This window comes from Adiantum capillus-veneris, chromosome 14 (genome assembly GCF_014529385.1).
Source record: "Adiantum capillus-veneris isolate H3 chromosome 14, ASM1452938v2, whole genome shotgun sequence".
In the NCBI taxonomy this organism is placed as follows: domain Eukaryota; kingdom Viridiplantae; phylum Streptophyta; class Polypodiopsida; order Polypodiales; family Pteridaceae; genus Adiantum; species Adiantum capillus-veneris.
In genome coordinates, this window is record NC_140944.1 from 132,657,129 (window position 1) to 132,672,159 (window position 15,031).

The following is a 15,031-nucleotide window of genomic DNA, read 5'->3' on the forward strand; positions in this document are numbered from 1 at the left end:
CACCACATGCCTCCGGATCGTCAAAAAGCGTATGTCACTGCACTTGGCATGGAGTATGAGCGCATCCACGCGTACGTCAACGATTGTATACTATACCGCAATGAGCACACACATGCTACCTCATGTCCCGTATACGGGGAAGCACGCTACAAGACTGGAGTCAGTGGGGTGCACCTACCCCACAAGGCATTGAGACATTTTCTATTAACTCCTCGCATTCAACACATGTTTAAAAGCAGGTTTATCGTGGAGCTTCTTGTGTGACACGCCAACCACTACTCAAATGATGGAATGACGCGTGTCCCTACCGATTCACCTTCATAGAGGCACATCAAAACTCAATGGCTAGAGTTTGGGTTGGAGCCTCAACACTTGAGGCTTGGGTTAGCAAGTGATGGTGTCAACCCTTTTGGCACTAAGTCTACTTCATGGAGCACTTGGCTTGTGGTGATTTTCAACTACAATGTTTGACCATGGGAGACAACCAAGAAGGGCAATATACTTCTTTCCTTGCTTGTGCCAGGTTAGTACAAAGTGTCAAATATTGATGTCTACCTCGATCCCCTCATCGAGGAGTTGGAGGAGTTATGGAGAGGCATCCCTAGTGTAGATGTCTCACTTGCAAAGAGGGGGAGAGAAGCCATTGTGAGGGAATCCTTATGTGGACTATGCACGACTATCCTAGGCTTGGAGAGATTTTTGGTATCTCCCTTTCCCTTCTCTCTCTATTTCTCTCCCTTTAGTTTGAAGCTTCTCACTAACAATATGATATGTATGCAGGGTTGTCCACATCGGGCCACAATGCATGTGCTACTTGCGGACTGTCATTGGTGAAAGAGAGGCCGGATGCCTTGCGCAAGGTAATCTATCCAAACAACCATCTTTTGTTACCCCAAGGTCATAGCAAGCACAAGGCTCCAACAAAAGGGAAGACGCCTCTAGAGCTCATGATGGAAAATTGGACAACTATTTGGGAAGAGCACTACAACAACAATCTGGCTCTGAGTACTCCAAAAGGTATGTCAAGGTATTCCATATTTTTAAGGCTTCCATATTGGAAGGACTTAAAAATAAAACCTCTTGGATACCATGCACATATTCAAGAATGTAGCCCACACCATGTGGGACCACATTATTGGCAAGAAGGACTCATTGGGGGTGAGGGAGGATTTGAGGGTCTTGAAATGTATCCTTGCCTCTGCTACTCCCCGTTGTGGCCCCAATGGGAAGATTGGGATGCGTAAATCACCATGGATGCTAGCCAAATAAGAATTGGACAAAGTGAAGGGTACCATTGTGTCTATTTGCACACTAGCAGGATACATGAGGTCGCTGAAGGGTTTTTCAAAAAAGCAAAGAAAGTTTGAAGCGTTCAATTGTATGGGTTGAAGTCCCATGATTAGCACAAGATGCTTCAAGTAACGTCCCTTATTTCTCTATTCTCTCTATTTCTTGTTTTTTTGGACACATATGATTTGTGTGTATGACTTTCTCTCACTTTCCCTTCATCTAATATACATTGTAGTTCATTTTTCCGGTGAATATGTGTATATGCCGGAACAAGAAAGTCAGGGATGCTATTTTTAAACTTGGAGAGCTAGTAAGGTACAACACAAGACTCCACTCAACTACACTTTTTTATGTACACAATAACCTCAACTAGCACTTAGTGTATTCTTGTGTGTTCTCTTGTAGATTTGTGAGCTCCAAGGAAATTTACATAGATGCTATCCCTACTGGTCAAACACTTATAGTAGAAACTGTGTGTGCCATTGAGGTTGCATTTTCTCGATCGATCCTTCTTAGTCAAATCCACCTCTTGGGTCATGTGGTTGAGGAGATCGCTATATGTGGAGTAGTGCACACACGATGGATGTTATTTTTTTGAGAGGTTTTTAAAGACTCTCAAAGATTTTGTGCAGCGTGGCTACGATCTCAACCAGAGGCATGTATGGCCGAAGGGTGGATTGTGCTTGTTTACATCTCATAGTATTTGTCACAAGTTGATCCTTCAATGCCTCGCACGTGGTCAGACAAGGAGGACGAAAGGATAACTTCACACTTGACAAGTGGAAAGGAAAAATTATTTAACATGGATATGAATCTATCCCAAGTGGTCAATAACTTTTGTATTCTCAATGCAAAGGTTATGACCAAGTGGGTGGACTTGTGGACAATGGCAAAGGCAAGGTGTTTGCAAGAGAGAGAAGCATGGAAATAGGTACATGGAGGAATTCGGGCACCCCTAGTGCCTAGACACCTGTAGGTTTCCCAGATCTCATTAGTGTGGAGTGGATTCATGAGAGCATGATAGAAGCAAAAGAGCATGGAGAAGACATCACCGATAAAGAATGGGAATATGGACGAGACTGCGTATCAAAGGTAGGGTACTCATATACCTAAACCATATTATATAGTTTTTTCTTCATTTTATCTTTGTCATTGATAAAAGATAATTTTTTATTTTGGAGTGCCTTTCCTTTAACTCTATGTGGTCAAGGTGTCGTCACTTTTGTACATGCCACATTGACAAGTGTAAAACCACCATGGAATGTGGCATCATGGGCAAATTTGACATAGATGGTGATGAAGCCAGGTATTGTGGAACTATTGAAAGGATACTAAAGGTTAATTTTAAAACCTTTCATACCTTCATCTTTGAGTGCAAGTGGTTTGCAAATGTGTCTAGACAACATGAGAATGCCCTCTACATGGTGGACTCTAGTGTGCATCACACAGGTGAGGTATGACAATTTAGTTTTGCTACGTAATTGTGAGCAGGTGAGTGACTACCTTTTTTATTTTTATTTTCTTGTAACATTAATTATACCAATGTTACTCACTTTTAGCTTCTCTTCTATAGGTCAACTATATCCCAACAATCCACCAACCAAAACTTTGGTTCGTAATGCCCGTAACACCTTAGGGAGAACCATTTTTGCCACTAATAAAGTGGAGACCATCTTCGACCCTCTTCCACCTCCTACTTTGGATTAGGGGGAGATAGAGGAGAGGGAGATCAATGATTCAAATCTGGAGGCCACAAGTCTTAGCGCGGATGATTGTCATGATGATGAAGATGATGAGATGGAGGATTAAAAATTTGAAGATGATGAAGCCAACGCATCCAAAAATGACAATTCTATTTCTCTCTTTATTGATTTAAGAGCCATAGGCTTAGAATTGGATGATGCTTCTTGTAGGGATATTTTGGAAGATGATTCATAAACATTTTGCATACTTTAAGTCATGTATTTTGTTGGTCATGTCATCCATTCGTCTCTCTCTCCACCCTCTTCCTCTTTCTAATTTTGTGAAGCATGCTAAATTATGTTTAATCAAGTGATAGTGATTAGTTTAGTTGTAACCAAGTGTAATCCCACATAGCTAACTATTGTTCCATGTCTTCATATCTTTGTTTTTTAAATTTGAAAACTTCATATAATGTTCTTTAATCTTTATCAAGGGGAAGGGAAACACCAAAATTTGAGGGGAGGGAATGCTTAAGCCAAAATTTGAATATATAGGTGCTAACTGCACTTTGAGAATAAATGAAATAATTCTTACGGCAATAACAGAGGTAACTATCTCCGTAATAATCACCAAAATAAACATGGTAATATTTGAAATGAAAAAAAGCCCCCCCTGTCCTCTTCTCTCTTCCCTCTCCAGCTCATTTTGGACCTTCTCTCTACAAAACATGGTAAAAGGCTGAGGTAAACAATTAGAGATTTTCATAGTGCTCTATGTGCCAGCTCTCGTTCACCGCATCACTCACAAGGGGGATTTGTTACCATATACATGTTGTAGTGATGTGTATGAGCACACTTAGGACCGACGGGGCATTTTTTTCCTCACTAGGATGTTTTTTCCCTTGTGCATTGTATATATGCCCATCACTCTAGGGCTATCTTATCTTTCCATTGTACACTAAGTAATACACTCTTTGTTGTGTGCGTTGAGCTTCCTTTATCTTCTCCAAGCTATGTGTGTTTTCTTGCAACCCTAATTCCAACAACAAGAGCATAGCCCCTCAACACAATGCAAAAGAAAACTAGCTGATCAAACACCTGCCACCAAAACTATGGCAAAGATTACATGATCACATAAAGTGCATAATCTTCTGCCAAAAACCAAGAACTAATCATGCATAAATCATGACCATACGCAATGAGTGTAAGGAAAATGACCATCCATATGGGTAGAAGCCAAAAATTGGCTAAAACAGCTCTCTAGCACCTATCACAAAGCGCATAAGACCTAGCAAAAAATTGGCAGAGTCTGGAGCAGAATGGCACCAAAAAACAAGAAAATAAACGACACCAAAACATTATGGTAAACAATCCCAAAATCCCTAGATCAAAATCAAAGATCATAAAGCTCTTACAATGTCAAGACGAGAATTGTACCTGTTGCACAAGACATTGCAAACCTGTGAGCTAATGGCCAAGCTCACCTAGTGCGGTATTGAGGCATACACTCACTAATCTTCCACATGCACAGAATACACTTGTGAGCTAATCATCAAGCTCACCCAATGTGGTATCAAGGAATACGCTCACTAATCTCCCACTTGCAGACAATACTGCAAAAAAGCCCTAAGTGCAACTTGGAATCATGACCTGGATTGCATAAAATCATGTGCATAAAATTGTTGGGAAAAATCTACCAAAGTTGCGACAATAAAATGGCTATAACCAACAATCTACCAAGCTCAAACACGAGCAACGGATGTACATCAAACTGCACTCAAACATGAAAAACATCTATGAAAATTGTGTCCGGAAAATGCTCATGAAGAGATCCATATAGGACCATATATAATTTGCATTCATTAAGCATCATATCCTCCCACTTGATGGAAAACCTAGTAACAATACCACTCTCACTCCTTAGAGCAAACCATGTGAGGAATCCATGTGAGCAAACCATGTGAGGAATCCTTGATGCACAACAAACAAAATCCGGCAACAAAAATGGAATGAACAAAACTCCTGTAATACAAAAATCATGGGAGAAATTTTAGAGGTAAAAACCAATCCAAATAGTCATCACCATTGCGTCTGAAGCATGCCTAAACCCCAGGCTACAACCTAACCTTGCATAAATTGCATTCCGTATCAAAAAGTTATGCAAAGAACACTATTTTGGAGCCCAAAAATTGACCTGCAAAAATGCAAATTTTCATTCTTCTTGCAAATAGGGCTTCAAAAAAGGCATGCACACTTGCAATATACTCTCCTCTCAAGATTGGGAATTCCTCTCAAGCTTCCATGAGCATAGATTCTGGTGGTTGCTCACCAAAATCAATCTCCCACTGAAAGCGAGCTCACCATAGCCAAAAGATCACTTCTCTATAGCACTACACCCATTGCAAAACCAAAGCTTTGATACCACTTGTAGGATTGTTGCCGAAAATGTGGAAGTGGGATGAGCATGTGAGACAGTGGAAAACGGAAGAGATTATTCACTCATTGGGAATAGAGTGAGCGAGTCCCGTATTCATATGTATATAAAGAATAAGGTATGAGTAGACATGTGGACAACCAAACATGGTGAGTGGCCGGAATCTGGGTAGGTGCGTGAGCCTTTACCCCAACACAAAATAGCCCCTAAAGTGTAACTTCTAATCAACTACTTTGATGAAGATTTTGACCATACAATTGGCTTTGAAAGGGTGGTAAAACCATAGGACACTTGATGGAAACTCTTTCAAATTGATCCTTCTCCTCTTTTTGTGCTTGAAGTGCTATCTACCCTGTTAAAACCATGATCATTAAGCATGCAACTTGTGAGCCCTTTACACTTCTCCAAAAGTGTTTGCTTTTTGCATGAATGCTAAAATTAGCTCAAAAACCTTGATTTATTTGCACAAAGCTTTGCATCTAGAAGTTTCTATTCCTTTTTTAGAAAATGACGTGAATTATGTACATATGTGTCCAAAAAAATTTCAAAAATCCTAAGAGTTCCTATTTTAGCCACACTATAAAGTGACCAAATGAAACACCTTCACTTTCACATACGTAAGAACCCAAAAAGAAAATTTGTTGGTTATTTCTCATTGTGATGGCATAGGGCACGACTTCATGGAGGGTATGGAGGTAGTGTTGATCTCCTTTTGGGAAATCAAATGGACCAACATCACAAGCTTGTAAATACAGAAAACTGAAGCCAAGATCTCTCAAGTCCACCCTAATGCCAAGCATATCCTTCTTTTCAATGAGGTGATCCCTCAAAAAGCTTCCTACATTCTTAAATATGTGCTTTGGATGTAGGAGGTGGTTGATTTTCAAATTTGTCTAATAGGGAAGCTCAAACCATATTGGAAACTTGTTCATCCTTAGAGGAAGGCACTCATCATGCCTCTCTTTCAGCTCCAACTACTCCAAGAACTACTCCCGAGCAACATCCTTTTCCTAGAAAACTCTCTCGTAGATCATGGTTCTCTGGAATATGTTCTTGATGAAATTCAAAAATATACTTCCTCAATGCTAGCAATTAGTGGGTGCATAGCCTTGCGCAACATGCAACACATGCATTGTAACCACTAGTTTTAATGCAAACTAAACTAGCATGCGGTGTGAACATTGTTTGCATAGCATTTAAGGTGCATTGGATGCTTACATGAGCATTCTTAATGTAAAATTAGTCATGCATTAGCCACATTAGAATTCCTATAATGTGGCATTTCCCCTCATGCCCAACACTTCTCTCTTCTTGCCCACAACTATTGTAGCTCTTCAAGGAGAGGAAAAAGATATATATCCATATTCTTTACTTTATATCAGCATGATGACAGAATCAAGCATAAGAACAATGTTCCTACTTAGGTTCTAGCCACGTTCAAAGAAAAACTTTTCCATACAATGTAGGATGTGTAGTGTTTCTTAAATAGGTCAACATCATCCATAGCCAGCCAAGACGCAAATCCTATGCATTTTGTGCAAAATCCAGCCACGTGGCATCTATGTGCCTCCATGCCATACTATCCATACAAATCTTTAGCATGACATTTGAAGATTGATTTCTCCTTGTGCCATCGTGCTATATCTACCATTGATTTCATTTAAAGAAGGGGGGAAGAAGTGATTCAAGGTGAGGTATAAGCAAAAAAGTATCTTAGCACCTTCGGTGGCACCTTTTGTCCTTGGAGATTTTTTGATATCTATCTCCTTCACATTTAGACATATTTACATGTCTGCAAACTCTCCTCTAAAAAAAATACAATCATTAAGGCAAAGTATGAAGGGAATTATAATCTATTACCAAATATTATAAAAAATTTCTTGGATGGAATTGACTCCCACTTAGCCAAGCAGTCCAACATGGTGAACGTGGGAGGTGGAAGATTGCAGCAATGTTCGCATCCTAGTTCTACTCTGGTGTGTCTGGGTCTAGCTTTATTAGGTTATAGTATGTATAAGGTTGTGGCTCCTTGTAAAATCCATAATATGAACATTTGTCTCTTAACGGTATGGTGCTCATGGCAAGATTATTACATGAGTCTTTGTTGTATATGTTTTGGTCTATTTCTATAGCTCACTCTAGGGAGCATTGCTATATATTCAAAAAATTCATGTGCAAAAGAGAGTACATTTTAATCTCTCTCTCTCTCTCTCTCTCTCTCTCTTACGCACACACACTCATGCACAGTAGTAGTTTTTTTTAAAAATAGACTCTCTCTCTCTCTCTCTCTCTTTCTCTCTCTCTCTCACACACACACACACACATGCATGCACATTAGTAGTTTCTTTAATAAAAATAATAGACTCTCTCTCTCTCTCTCTCTCTCTCTCTCTCTCTCTCTCTCTCTTATACCCAAGTGGAGTAGCCCTCCTCCCCCATCACATTTTACATATAAGACACACCTCTCTCTCTCTCTCTCTCTCTCTCTCTCTCTCTCTCTCTCTCTCTCTCTCTCATACCCAAAAGGTGGCAAAAAGAAACTTTTTTTTTGCATGTTTCATTTCAAAATTATTTTCTCACTTCCTCTCTCTCTCTCTCTCTCTCTCTCTCTCTCTCTCTCTAGCTTCAAAATTGGATAGTTTCTCCACAAAGGTCTACCTCCACGATATTTCCCTAAAAACAAGTCCCTTGAACCCCACAATAATTGACTGGGTCATTTATTTTTATATAAAGCCAAGATACAGTTTTAACCTTTCTAGGGATAATTTCCCTGCATAAATATTAAAAATAGTTTTTTTATATGTATATAAAAAATATGGCTTAAAAACAAAAAAACAAAAAAATATAACTAAAACTTGATCACTCCCATTCTCTCTTTCTCTCTCTTTTGGTTTCTCTTCCTATGATCAAGAATACTAGGTAGGTTAAAAAAATCCCTTGAGTTCTCTCGCAATTACTATCTCACCTGATAAATAACACTTGAACGTATAAAAACCATTCCCCATTTTTTTTAAAAAACTCCATCTATAAACCCTTGGAGTGGTTAAAACTTAGTAATACGGGATGGTTTTTACCTCGCGTTCAACTCTCCTCGTCGGCTAGATTTTTTAAGGACTCTGGGGATGATTTCCTATGTCGTTTAAAACTCTCGTCTCCTTCTTCTCTCTCTCTCTCTCTCTCTCTCTCTCTCTCTCAAATTAGGGACTTGCAATTTTTTCAAACCTACGTGGGCTTCCCCTATCTTGATCTCTTATCTTCCCACCAAATACAATTTGGTGCCAGCCATAGCCATCTAATACAATTACTAAAGATAAGGTATCAATAGCACTGGACAATACTATAAGAAAACTACAACGCTCTCTGTAGAACGTACCCAAGAGCACAACATAAGAGTGTTTTGGCTCTGCGTTTCTCTCTAGCCTGTAATTTGGAGGGGTTTGAAGCACTCTCAGGCATAAGTATACCTATTATAGTACATACACCAGCCTCTTCCACTGCGCAGGGTATTCGTAGAGCTCGAAGCCTATTACCTACTGCTCCGTACACTCACACACCAAGCCCACACACACACACACACACACACACGCACATGCACACGCACACGCACACGCACACGCACAAGCACACGCACACGCACACGCACACACACACATATACAAGCCATAGGGACACCTTCATAGAAGAGAACGCATGCCAGATTATATACACACACACACAACACACAATCTCTAGTTTTTTGAGTTATTCTTAGAAAAACGAACTTGGATTATAAGGAAGCAATTCAAAAGGGGGTCCCCAAGAGCTACACATGATGAGAAGTACACGCACACAGTGATATTCAAATTGCGGCAAGAACCACTCGAATCTGCAAAAAAATAGCATGAAGGTATTTCTCTAACCACACAAGATCGCGGCGAGATTTGACAAAACAATACACGCCTCCAAAAGAAACCCTCGACACCTCAGTTATGGCGGGAACTTCAAACCACGTAGACTCCTGGTCTACTGAGATGGGGTTTGTACATATTTAATGATGGTTTTTAAACGCATATAAGCTTTCATACAAAGTAAAGATTTGATTGTAGTCTTTTAAAATATCAATATCGTAAAGGCTAACCTGTAATTGACTTTTATACGATGTTGCTTCATTAGTTTATCCTATGTCCATATTTCAAGGTCTTTATTGTTAATAGCTTTATTTTAGAATACATGAAAGTTAATATTAACAAATTCGGATGAAAAATAAGATGCACGTACATGGCTTATGTACAATCATGTGACAGGACTAAAATAATCATTTACCATAGAAAAAAAGTAAATATAGATGTACAAGTTTTGGTCAGGCTTATTGGACGGTCTCAATTGTGTTTAAAAATACAAAGATGTTGAAACACGGTAGCGTCTTCAATACAACAACAGTAGGAATAAAACACATAGATAAATAAAAGCACGATTGTATACAGAAATCCTTGAGGTGAGGTAGCAAGATATGGCTCAAAAAATGGTTTTATTTTTTACAAAACATTCAAAAAACAGAAGAAACTCTGGCAAATTTTTCAAAAAATCTAGGAAACCTTTGGTTTTTTCTTAGACACATAAAAATTCATTCTTAAAATTGGTACTTACTGGCAGGCTCTCCCCTTTATTTGTTTAATACTTAGATTCCTCCATGGAATCTTTGATCCCAAGTTAGTCAATACGTTAGCTTCCAAAAGCAGGACATAGTATTCAAACTTATAGACTAGGACTCAATCCACGGCTGGCTTAGACCAACCCACCTCCACAAAATCCGTGATTCTAGCCCCAATGTTAACATTAAAAAAAAGCACACTGCTCGTCAAGTGCAGACCCGCCCACCTGCGCTCCCACTTGGTCTCCGTCTTCGCCTCTTTCTTCGCGTTTGGCATGACCTCCGTTTTCTTCTATGGTTGTAATCTCTGCGCCCCCCCCCCCCCCCCCTCCCCCCAACACACACACACACACACACACACACACACACACACACTCCTCCATTCCATTTTTCCTACTTCGGTGGCGATGCAGTATCATATTTTATTCGCCCTTGTATTTTTTTTCCGAAATTGGGTACCCCCTACTTACAATAAAAAACAAGAAACAAAAATCAATGCTCCTTCTACGCATGTTGCCCTAGTTAGGGAAGCTGATAGGATCTTCAGCTACCTCCCCCCTCCCTTTTATCATGAAACTGATTGTACTTATTATGTGAAGGACAATACATGTACTCTGCTCCTAGAGCATAAGCTTTCCTTGGAGGTGGTTAATCCAAACATGCATAAGTTTAAGTACTTACCCAATGGAAAACTTCGACCGTCACACATAAGGGATTTCCTAGAAGGATGTGGGCCAAGGTTTCTCAACAAACCTAAAGTTCCAGAAAACTAGACCATACCATTGTAGGAAAGAAAACCATTATGAAAAGTATTACACCAAAGCGAAAAGCAAAAGACCTTCCTCCTAACATATACAAGGAGAGTGAGGGGGTCTAGGGCCGTGGGACAAACATAACAAGCAGAATGGGTTGTTTGGATACCTTTCTTCCCAACAAGGTTGTCCAAGTTCTAACTGGATGCTTTTTTGGACGGTGGTAGGTATAAACCTATTCTTGTTATGGAGCTTGTTCAGTCTCTTGCTAGAAATGGATGTACCAAAATAATTTCACTTTATATAAAAAATTCTTTTGTCTCTCGTCATTCAATTATAGTTTGTCATGTTTCAGTATATGGTTCTTAAATGAAGGGATTTTAAATATAAACTCTCTCTCCTTGTTTCTCGGGTTGTCCTCGGTCGGACAACCACCATATACTGAACTTGACTTCATTTTTATTACTAAATTTGATATATAACAATCTCTTTCAGGGTGGATGGATAACATCTCTAGCACACCTTGGATGTTCTGAAGAAAAAGACATCCCTATCCCTCCTATCAGTACCCAATGCTTACTTTCTTGCTTTAAAGGAACAGAATTTCACAAGTGTCTTCTAGATTATGAGAAAAAGGCATTGCAGGAACAACAACTCTCGGCTTTGAAAACTGCCTCAGTAAATGATTGGTTAAAACTCTTAGCATTAGCAAGGAAAGACCCTGCTCAATTAGATATTGCCTTAGGATCCTTCTTGGCCTCTTTATCTTATTGATGCCCAAGACTGTGCTGATTTGGTAATCTACTTTTCTTTCCCTAACCACTATTGCTAACAAAATCTATTTCATAAACAACCTCCCTATTCTTCCTATCGAAATCACACAATCCCATGAGGTTATAAATCCTCTTTTAGATCTTGATCTACTAGAGTAAGAGAGAAGGATGCCCTAGGCTTCTCAAATGACCCCACCTTTCAAATATTAGAAAAATCTATGCACATGCATTGTTTTGAAATTATTCCACTTCTTCCCCACAGACAAAACGAAGTAGATGCAATCCATCTAGAAAATAAACTTTGGGACTTTGAGATCTTGAATCAGTGCGCGCCCTTTACTCTTGAATCCTGTGTGTGTGTGTGACCATGTTAGCAAACGCTCCAAAGGCGATTTTGCATATGTCTGCCTCACTTAGTAGTTGCTGCATAAGAGTCTAGGCAGCTCATTTTTTATTTCGGTCCAGCCTTGCATCTTGATTGTTCTAGTAAAAAAAAACATTGACAATATGCATTAGTTTGCACATATCTCTATAGCCCTCATCCGTGCTTGGGAAAATTGTGTATCAGCTTAATATCGTGCTATGTTTCATTACCAAAAAAATTTGGCTGAGGGTGAGGGGAAAGGAAGAAATTCTGCCCAACCATAGGGGGAAAAAACAAAAAATAAACCTAATTTTCTCAAAATTCCCTTTTGGTAGATTTCAAGAGAGGGGCATTGTTTGTTTGAAAAAATGATTTTTCCAAACGATGATCATCAGTATGGCAAGCCTTAAAGGCATTCCTGCGATGTCAATTTTTTACTACCTAAGAGACCACCTTATCATTGTCGAGTAGTTTCTAACAAGAAGTTATAGTCCATCGTACCCACTGAGGAGAGGTAGGTATATATAGATAAATTTTAGATGTATTTATGAGTATTCAAAAGATCATGTCTGCGTGCGTGCTCCTAGTTTTAGCATTTAAAACTTAATGTAACAGTAGGAGTTATCACAATGTGTGTGTGTGTGTGTGTGTGTGTGTGTGTGTGTTCCCGTCCAAACTCAGGTACACTCACTCTATGAGGCAGTAGACCCATAGAGTGGGGCCCTACTGCCTCATCAACTTGATAATAGTATATTTATTAGCCTAAGTTCCATGCCATTCATTTGTTTTAAGAGATTGAATAATGGTATTGAGTATTTTATGCCTTAGAAACCCATTGTGCATAAATTTGTTTATTAATTTAGAGATTTCTTCAAATGCAATGAAGGAATCACTAGAAGAGTACATAATAAGGTATAGAATTCTTAAGCATGTATATATAGTGTTTTTATATGGATTATTACTTTTCTCTTTGATAAATTCAATAGAAGTAAATTGAGATTTATCTCTTTTCCAACTATACCTTGTTGTAAAGTCCCCTGTAAACGGTTCAAGTAACGTGATTTTTATTATTGTAAGATGAGTTGTACTAGCTGTGAAGGGTTATCCCTCTAATGCAATTATGGTTTCATACGTATCTTCTATTTTAAGCACATTCAAGAGATAGATGTTACTAAGTTGTTCTTTAAAACATTTATTCTTTAAATTGAGAATATCGTCCATTATCTTGTAGTATGTATAAACTGTGTAAGTTTTTTCTGTGTCTCAGAGTTATGTAATTGTTTGATATACCATTTGTATTCAAAGTAAGCTAAATAAAGGTTACATAGTACTGGTGAATAGGAAAATCCCATAGGGATCCCTTTTTTTGTTTAAAATAGTTTGTTCCAAGTTGGATAAAACTATTGTTGAGTAGCCAATGAAGGTGAATTATCAAACTAATTTGATTAAAATGAAGAGGGGTATTGTGCGTACATTTTTTTAACCCAAGTTGGTTCTTTGATGAGAAAGATAGAAAATAATGGTTTTTTGCTTTATTTCTAAAGGCAAGATCAATAAGCTCTTCTAAGATCGAGAGCAAGCCATAAGGTCCAAAAATAAGAATGTTTTTGTAGCATTGCGTAATGTTTGCCGTATAGACATGTGTAATATGTTCTAGGAGGTTTAGAAATAGTTTGGTACTATTTTTAATAATCCAAAATGGATTTTAATGATCCACAAAAACTCGAGAGTGGTTTTTTGTTTAGTTGCACAATTGAGTTCTAGTTCAATTAGGATCAAATTAAGACATTTAGTCATGCAAGCCATAATTTCAGTATAGATTCCATTGGAGGCATCTAAAATCCATCTAAACTTATGTTATGTGCTTTGTAAGTGGTAAAAAGTACATGTAGTTTTTAGTTTTTTGCTATCCATAATGTAACCAATTTCTTGAAATTGAGATGTAAGTAGGTTCCTAGTATCTATTGGGTTAAGGGCAAAAATGGAGAATTCATCCCCATTCAATCTTTATAGTGCAGCTAAACACACCAATTGTTTACAAATAATGGAAGCTATGTTGGTAGCCTTGTCTAATCCCACAATAAAGAATTTAGATGCTAGATCTCTAATTTTTGTGATTATATCAAGAGTAAACCAAGTAGTGTACGTACTAAGCCATTGTGGGTTCATGTTACCTACTTTTTTTGAAAAGTTTTGAAAAAGTAGTTGAGAAAGGATGTGGATCTTCATTAACTCCTGTTGGATTTTATTAACCAAGTTGGTTAAGCAGTTAAGAAGGGCAGCAAAAGCTAAGCAAGGGTTGAGTGGTGGTAAGGGAATATGATTCAATCCTTTGTTCAGTAGTGCGCAAATCTCATGATCCTCGCATATGTCTAAGTTTAAAGTACAAATGTGTGACTAAATTTTTCAAATTGTGATGTACAGTCTGTATATTTAGCACAATTACATGTAGGGTTGTCGTGTAATTTTAAAAAGTCAATATGGTAAAACCAATTTTTCAATGGATATGTGTATTTCCATCCAAACAAAGCAGAATGAAGTAGAGAAATGTTACCAAGTGTTGATGAAACATTTCCATAGAAATGGACTTAGGTGTGTATAATTCTAGAATTTTGTTAACAAAAAGACGATGCACAAAAATTTGGTTCTGAGCCTCCTACTTTTTATTCAAGATCTTTCTTGCCGGCCATTTTGGTAGTAACCTGGGCATATTAGAATCACATATCAAGAATGTTTGGAGGTGATAACAACATACAAGTGCCCACCTAGCCAAGGCGCCCGTTGGGTCAGCCGGCCAAAGTTTTGATGCGGTCACATTATTTTTCCGATGTTTAATACATCAAACCTTGTAAAAGCCTAATGTCAATCGTCTATGTCAAGTCTAAGTCAAAGATGTAAATTGTCCAATGATGTATGTAAAGGTCCATGAGAAGTTGGCTGTCGGCCACTTTAGAAAGCCCTAGGTATATAATACACTAAGGTTAGTGGGAAAGGAGAGATTCTTTTTGGAAGATAAGGGACTATTGCGTTACGCACAGAGAGCTACTTCTTTGCTCCAACTTGTAATCATCGCTTCTGTGGCTACGGTAATCCAAATTCAGTTTTG

The 15,031-nt window shown here is 38.4% G+C and overlaps 1 pseudogene; it reads left to right on the forward strand.

The window, feature by feature from the left end:
• Positions 1-659: 659 nt before the first annotated feature.
• LOC147443155 (uncharacterized) overlaps positions 660-15,031 on the forward strand; it is a 52,464-nt pseudogene continuing 38,092 nt past the window's right edge.